Below are 9,152 nucleotides of genomic sequence, written 5' to 3'. Positions count from 1 at the left end.
AGGCCTAGATTAAAAAGTCCCCCCAGCAGCAGCGTGGGGAGACGACTATCAAGAGTCCAATGGCAGAGTGGCGGAGCGGAAGCAGCTTCAATTGAAGGCCAATAGTGGTTGTGAAGCAGAAAGTCAGTTTATTGTACACAATCGGTCAATTGCAGCTTGCCGTTGGCTGGAAACTGTACGTTTGTGTCACTGGAATGCACTAATCACCCAAAAAATATTACCGCCAGCCGGCGTGTAAATGGATTTAACTCTTTGAACGTACAATAGTGGTTGTGAAGCAGAAAGTCAGTTTATTTTGCACAATCGGCAAACTGCAGCACCAACTGTGCACGACAGCCACAAAAAAAAAAAGGGTGTATGTCACTTTAAATTTTCGATTCTTTGATAGCTGTGGCCCTAAGTAACGATTCTGTGTCCCTGAGTAACGATTCTGTGTCCCTGAGTAACGATTCTGTGTCCCTGAGTAACGATTCTGTGGCCCTAAAGTCTCTGTGGCCCTAATGCAGGCCATAGATGGGTCGAAAATCCGCCGATTTTTCGGCCGAAAATAAAATCGGCCTATTTTCGGATCGTTAGTGGGCTATTTGGTCGGCCGTTTTTCGGTATTTTGGCCGGTTTTTTTTTCTGTAAAGTTGGAAAAAAAATCGGCCGATTTTGCCGATCGGCCGATTTTCGCGGCAATAGTGGGCAAATCGGACGATTTTTTGCCGATAAAAAATCTGCGCATGAGCAGTGACCTGCAAGAGGAAGACAAAAAGAAGAAGAGGAAGAGGATGAAGAAGAGGATGAAGAAGAAGAAGATGAAAAAGAAGAGGATGAGGAAGAGGAAGAAGAAGAAGAAGAAGAAGAGGATGAGGATGAGGATGAAGAAGAAGAAGAAGAAGAAGAAGAGGATGAGGATGAAGAAGAAGAAGAAGAAGAGGATGAGGATGAAGAAGAGGATGAGGAAGAAGAAGAAGAAGAGGATGATGGTGAGGAAGAAGAAGAAGAAGAAGAAGAAGAGCATGAGGATGATGAAGAAGAAGAAGAAGAAGAAGAAGAAGAAGAAGAGGAGGATGAGGAAGAAGAAGAAGAAGAAGAAGAAGAGGATGAGGATGAAGAAGAAGAAGAGGATGAGGATGAAGAAGAAGAAGAGGAGGATGAGGATGAAGAAGAAGAGGATGAGGATGATGAAGAAGAAGAAGAGGATGAGGATGAGGAAGAAGAGGATGAGGAAGAAGAGGATGAGGATTAGGAAGAAGAAGAAGAGGATGAGGATGAGGAAGAAGAAGAAGAAGAAGAAGAAGAAGAGGATGAGGATGAAGAAGAAGAAGAAGAAGAGGATGAGGATGAAGAAGAGGATGAGGATGAAGAAGAAGAAGAGGATGATGGTGAGGATGATGAAGAAGAAGAAGAGGAGGATGAGGATGAAGAAGAAGAGGATGAGGATGAAGAAGAAGAGGATGAGGATGATGAAGAAGAAGAAGAGGATGAGGAAGAAGAAGAAAAAGAGGATGAGGATGAAGAAGAAGAAGAAGAGGATGAGGATGAAGAAGAAGAGGATGAGGATGAAGAGGAAGAAGAAGATGAGGATGAAGAAGAAGAAGAAGAAGAAGAAGAAGAGGATGAAGAAGAGGATGAAGAAGAGGAAGAAGAAGAAGAAGAAGAAGAGGATGAGGAAGAAGAAGAAGAAGAAGAAGAAGAAGAAGAGGATGAGGATGAAGAAGAAGAAGAAGAAGAAGAAGAAGAAGAGGATGAGGATGAAGAAGAAGATGAGGATGAAGAAGAAGAAGAAGAGGATGAGGATGAGGAAGAAGAAGAAGAAGAAGAAGAGGATGAGGATGAGGATGAAGAAGAAGAAAGAAGAGGATGAGGATGAAGAAGAGGATGAGAATGAAGAAGAAGAAGAAGAAGAAGAAGAGGATGATGGTGAGGATGAGGATGATGATGAAGAAGAAGAAGAAGAGGAGGAGGATGAAGAAGAAGAAGAAGAGGATGATGGTGAGGATGATGAAGAAGAAGAAGAGGAGGATGAGGATGAAGAAGAAGAGGATGAGGATGAAGAAGAAGAGGATGAGGATGAAGAAGAAGAAGAAGAAGAAGAGGATGAGGAAGAAGAAGAAGAAGAGGATGAGGATGAAGAAGAAGAGGATGAGGATGAAGAAGAAGAAGAAGATGAGGAAGAAGAAGAAGAGGATGAGGATGAAGAAGAAGAAGAAGAAGAAGAGGATGAGGATGAGGAAGAAGAAGAGGATGAGGAAGAAGAAGAAGAGGATGAGGATGAAGAAGAAGAAGAAGATGAGGATGAAGAAGAAGAAGAAGAAGAGGATGAGGATGAAGAAGAAGAAGAAGAAGAAGAGGATGAGGATGAGGATGAAGAAGAAGAAGAAGAGGATGAGGATGATGAAGAAGAAGAAGAAGAAGAAGAAGAAGAAGATGAGGATGAAGAAGAGGATGAGGATGAAGAAGAAGAGGATGATGGTGAGGAAGAAGAAGAAGAAGAAGAGGATGAGGATGATGAAGAAGAAGAAGAAGAGGAGGATGAGGATGAAGAAGAAGAAGAAGAAGAGGATGAGGATGAAGAAGAAGAGGATGAGGATGAAGAAGAAGAGAATGAGGATGAAGAAGAGGATGAGGATGAAGAAGAAGAAGAAGAGGATGAGGATGAAGAAGAAGAAGAAGAAGAGGATGAGGATGAAGAAGAAGAAGAAGAAGAAGAAGAAGAGGATGAGGATGATGAAGAAGAAGAAGAAGAATAAGAAGTAGGATGAAAATAAGAAGAATTCCAGTCCAGTAAAAAGTGTATCTGCAGAGAGCTCCGCTATTTCTGACAGTTCTCTGACAGTTCCTTCACATTTACAGCGGTTGAAACATTGTATCTATTTGTTTCCGAATAAAAACATCTGTATCCTAAATGGAAACAAATAGATACAATGTTTCAACCGCTGTAAATGTGAAGGAACTGTCAGAGAACTGTCAGAAATAGCGGAGCTCTCTGCAGGGACACTTTTTGCCGGCTGTAGAAGGGATGAAAATCGGCCGATTGGGGAAAATTCGATTCGTGCATCCGAAGTTTGCTAATTTTCGGATTCGGCGCGAATCAAATTTTTCCTAATATTCGAAACGAATTCCACTTCGCCAATTTCGATTCGCTCATCTCTAATTATACTAGACAAAATTAAGTATTAATGAAGTAAATTTGATATTAGATAGCAGGTTCTTCTACGTACAATATAGAGTCACTTCTCGAGGCAAATTGTGTTACAGCTATGTAACATTGTCCATTTCATATTCATGTTTATCTCAACTGCTCTGTTCCTAAAACTATTTATTTGAGAGCTAGCTCCATTTGTTATATTTACATATTTGTACATCAGATTACATATGCCTCATTGTCTATTCTAAAAACAGCATTAAGTTCTTAAAATCATTTGAAGTTTCCTTTTATTTTAGGCTTTGAATTGATTTTCTGCTCTATTATGTGCTCTTTATTGGACTTTTATGTGTTTTATGGTATGAATTTTTATATAGTGAAAGCTTTTGTGCAAAGTCAAAGAAAGCATCCATCCCTGTTAAATAACGTTGAATATAAAAGTGATAATTTGCTGATGAAAACAGTATCATTAGTAGTAACCAGTATGGATTTGTTATTTTTGTTCTTGCCAGACAAACCTGTTACCATTCTATGAGGAAGTGAGCTGTAATCTGCATAAAGGAAGGCATGTGGATGTAATGTATGTAGACTTTTCCAAAACGTTTGACACGGTACCATATAAACGCTTAATTTGCAAATTGAGGTCTGATGGCATTGATGATCGTGTGTGTATCTGGATAGAATATTGGTTGCAGGGGCACATCCAAAGGGTGGTGATAAATGGCATAGCTTCAGAATGGTCTGAAGTTGTGAGTGGGGTGCCCCAAGGCTCTGTCCTGGGACCAATTCTGTTTAACCTGTCGATATAGAGGTTGGTATAAACAGCTCAATCTCAATATTTTCTGACAATACATATCTAAGCAGGACCATAACTTCACAGCTGGATATTGAAATGAAACTTTACAAGGAGACATGAATAAAATAGAGGGGCAACTACATGGCAAATAAGGTTCAATGTAGGGAAATGTAAAGTAGTGCACTTGGGGGCTAAAAATATGATTGCAGGCTACACACTAGGGGGAGAACCTCTGGGGGAATCAAGGATGGAAAAGGATTTGGGGGTCCTAGTTGATGATTGACTCTGCAAGAGCATGCAATGCCAAACTACATGGCAAATAAGGTTCAATGTAGGGAAATGTAAAGTAGTGCACTTGGGGGCTAAAAATATGATTGCAGGCTACAAACTAGGGGGAGAACCTCTGGGGGAATCAAGGATGGAAAAGGATTTGCTACACACTAGGGGGAGAACCTCTGGGGAAATCAAGGATAGGAAAGGATTTGGGGGTTCTAGTTGATGATTAACTCAGCAAGAGCATGCAATGCCAAGCTGCAGCAAGCAAGGCCAGAAAAATATTAGCATGCATTAAAAAGGGGATATACTCAAGAGATAAATCTATAATTCTGCCATTCTACAAAACTCTGGTTCTTCCACATTTTGAGTATGCTGTCTAGTTTTGGTCACCAGTCCCCAGCAAGGATGTGTTGGAACTGGACAGAGTCTAAAGAAGGGCAACTAAAGTAATAAAGGGCTGAAGGATCTCAGTTATGAGGAAAAGCTACAGACATTAAAGTGGAACTTTGCTCTCTAAGTCAACAGTGACTATTTTTAATCCTTATGCTGCTAACATTAGTAAATAGGAAAGTATATCATATTTATCTGTTTTAAACAGTTTTTTGCATTTCTTCCATTACTTCTTGGTTTTCATGCCTAGGCAAATTATGTCATACATCCCAGGAGTCTTCAGAAGTGGAGGAGGAGTTTTCTCAGATAAACACGCCCTCCTGCCTGCATGCCTGAGCAAGGGCAGATGGTTTCCAGGAAATAAATACTACATGTGTCATCTGCGCTTACTCAAGATGGCTACATCCACAAATGCTAGGAGGTGTTTTTCTGAGCAAAATAAAGCTTGGAGACATGGATGGATGGCAGGTTTCATGCACACTAGAGCTCCTAGAAGCTGTTATTATCAATTTTTCTGCTATGAGAAGCAAAGTAGTGTTATTCTATGTGTCGATGCACACTACTTTAGGCTATTTGCATTTTGCATTACTAATTTTGTACAATAATTTAGTTGTTAAGTTATTTCTTGAGATTTATTGCATATTCTTTACTAATAACCTAAAGATAATTCTCCCTCTATCAGAAAAAAAATGTAAAGACCTTAAATGGTCATTGCACAACACAGTATGAGACTTGTAAAAACAAGGGGTATGCGAGTGCTACAAACACAACAGCTGCTGGGACACCAAAGGTAACCATAAATCTCCTAAAATGGATGTCAATGTAAACAGGTGCAGAGCTGGTATTTATAAGGATATTGTAAGGATAAACTTTAGTATTCAACCAACCGTATAAATGATATAAGATGCCAGATATATATCTATACAACGGCATAAATGTCATAAATAAGCGCAATAAAAACAATATATATATATATATATATATATATATATATATGTAAATATATCAAGTGCCAAGTAATTATAACCACATTAAAGTGGTAATAGTGATAAGTAAGTCCAAACAAATAAACGTGGGGATCACGGCAGACAACAGCTAAAGTGCTCAAATTCCTTATCCAGGAGTGACTAATGATGTGACTTAATAATAAGTGAAGGGCGCACTCACCAGAAGCGTGCTAAAAACACGCATTTGAGATTAATCCTGTCTCATCAGGTTTGTTCAGGTCGTCTATTCCAAGGTATGGTCAGGTTCCTATTCCCTTCAGGGTGCCTTTATGGGTATCACTGCATTGGGTCACCTCTGAAATAGGCTCTGTCAATGATGGCACTCACTTCTTGTGAAAAACCTTCTGTGTGCACAAACCTGATGACCTTGGCTTGGTATCAAGAGATCCCCGAACTTTCCACTTCTTAATAGGTGATTTAACAGTACTGATTGGCATATTCAAGGCTTTGGACATCATTATATGTCCTTTTCTATCTTTATAAAGTTCCATTACCTTGTTACGCAGGACTTTTGACAGTTCTTTTCTGATCCCCATGGCTCAGTATCTAGCCCAGTAAGTGCTTCCATGTAAGAGTTAACAAACTCATTGACTATATATACACTGACACTAATTGCAATTTAAAAAGCCACAGATGTGGGACATTAATCTCTAATTGGCATTTTAACCCGTGTGTGTCACCTTGTGTGTCTATACCAAGGCCAAACATTCCAGGGTATGTAAACTTTTGATCATAGCCATTTGGGTGATTTCTGTTATCATTATGATTTAAAAAGGAGCCAAACAATTATTTGATAATAAATGGCTTCATATGATCATCATCCTTCAATAAAAGAACATTTTTTGGCATGATCAGTCATATTTTCAATATCAATTCCAAAATTTCATGATTTCTGCCAGGGTATGTAAACTTTTGAGCACAACTGTATATGCATGTACAAGATAAATTGAGCTTTAAATGTAATACCTTCAAGATACACAAGAACCTTCATTAACCTTGCCACCCATATAACGCATATGTGTGGCGGCAAAGAGGGTGGAAGTTAATGCCCACACACTGTACATATACATGTATGAGTGACTCAGGTTTCAGTGCTAAGAGCACACTTCCTTGGCCTTTGTATTCCAGGCTCTAGAACATGACACATTCCATAAGGTATCTAAACCTAAAAATAAACATTTTAAGTGATGTTAAACCTTAATTTTATTAATTTGAATAAAAAAGATGTTATATTTACCTGTCCTGTGCAAGGATATAGCACAGAATAGTGGCTTACCTTTTATTTTTCAGTACCCCCATCACCACCGTCCACTCCTCCTCTCTTACGAGACAACCCATAGCAAAAGCTGTGCTATAGGGGGCACCCATGAAAGAGGGTGTACAATCCAAACGCACACGTTCCTGCGTTAAAAATGGCTGTGTGTATAAGTGGGTGCTGCAGCGACCGTCAGCTGGAACTGAACAGAATCAGCAAGGGAATATGTCACCAGCACACTGAGGATCACCAATATGGGTCCAAAAGTTTTAATGAACGATCACACAGTTACAGCAAGGCAACATTTTGGAGTCTGGCAGGACCCCTTCATCAGGCACATCAGGTCACATGCCTGACGAAGGGGTCCTGCGAGACTCCGAAACGTTGCCTTGCTGTAACTATGTGATCGTTCATTAAAACTTTTGGACCCATATTAGTGATCCTTGGTGTGCTGGTGACATATTCCCTTACCCATGAAAGTGGGACACCCAGCACACAGAGTGGCTCCGCCATACCTCCCACTCCTTCCTCACAGGATTTGACTGACAGCAACAGGAGTCTATGGCTTCCATTTCTCTTAAGTGTTTCCTGTGAGACTAGGAAAAGAGGAGAGTGGTGCGGCATATGGGACTGTACTAGATCGATGGAAGAGTTAGGAAAGTGTTGCGTGGCACAAGTTGTGGGACATTTTTTAACTTAGTGCAGGGAATGCATTAAGGTAAACAAACATTTTACTGTTAGAACCACTAAAATTGAAGTTTAGGCATGGTAATTTTTATATACAGTAGTTACATTGGTCCAGCATGGAACAATGTTGGAATATATATGCCATACCTGTGGGATCCACATGGAAGCTGGAAATCACTGTAGTATGTACCATGACTACAGTAATCTCCAGTTCTCCACATGCTACCAGATCCCTTGCCAAGTGACTGCCGTGCTGCCTACTGAACACAGGAGGTTGCCCACTTAACACAGCCATCATTCAAAGAAAACTTTGCATTTTCTCAATGTATGCGACATGTAATCAGATTGGACAGGGTGAAGATTGTGAAATCACTGATCCACCGTTCCACTCTGTCCAATCAGAGAATTCTTTGCATTCTTTGGCAAAATGCAAAATGTTCCTGAATAGTGCCTGTGTTAAGTGAGAGACCTGTTTTTTTCACAATGCAGCAGGGCAGAAGCTTGAGACCGAAAAGCTAGTGAAAATTACAGTAGTAGAGGCAACTACTACAATGATTTCCAGCTTCCACAGGGATCCCACAGATATGCTACATACATACCTGTACTTACAGACATACCTAGATTGGTCAGTGGTTTTAATAATATGTTTAACAGACCAAAAAGGTGCAAAAATAATAAGTTCATTGTTACAGTTTACATACTCTTTATAGTACCGGACAGTCTTTTCATTTATTTTTTAACAGAAATTCAGTGGAATGAGTTTTGTTGGAGGGTCTGCTCTTCTACAAATCAGGATTGATGTACCGGTAACCATTCATCTTTTCACTACATGCTTCCTTTATGTGCTTGGTCTCAAATTCTAACATTTGTTTTTTTCTTTTAGCTTGTTGAATCCAGAAGTACATGGTTCCCTGCATTTTTATTCAAAGATATCTTCAATTACTATGAATCTGTTGGATCATCTCTTGCAAGTGTACTGGCTTTGTCTTTGACTGGCTTTGCGTCTATGTATATACCTTGGTGATTGAACATCTAGCAAATGCAACATGGCAGAATCCGACCATCCAGGGTATTAATATTGGAGAATATACTAATAAGATAGGACTGTTTCCTGTTTATCTGTTAATATACTTGTTTAATCTAAGAATAGGTCTCTCTTCCCTTTTGCAGGTTTGGTGCTAGAGTTATCGCCCATGATCTGTTTGTGTGCGTGTGGGACACGTGCATTTTCCTTTGCACACAAGCATGGGGGAACGGGGACACTTACATTTTTTTAATTATTTATTTTACACTGTCACTTTAATTTTTTTTTTATCTTTTTTTTGCTGTCACAAGGCATGTGACAAATACTCTTTATGGAGAGATCTAGGGTCTATAAGACCCCAAATCCCTGTTCTGCCCATAACAGCATTTAATCACATCAAGATCGGTGAGAGAAAATGATTTTCATTTTTAAAAATGGTACTGTTTACATCCGGGTTATCCAGAAGTGATGTAAGATCATTGCTTCCAGGTTACTATATCATAGAGCCCAACAAAGCAGATTCGATCTTTGTTGGCCCCTATAATCAGTTGGCAGAAGCCCTGGCTGGTCAATTGGTACTCCTG

Source organism: Staurois parvus, unplaced genomic scaffold (genome assembly GCF_062004578.1).
Source record: "Staurois parvus isolate SC_StPar_1 unplaced genomic scaffold, SC_StPar_1.0 ptg000229l, whole genome shotgun sequence".
Taxonomy (NCBI): domain Eukaryota; kingdom Metazoa; phylum Chordata; class Amphibia; order Anura; family Ranidae; genus Staurois; species Staurois parvus.
Note: the sequence above shows the minus strand (reverse complement) of the source record.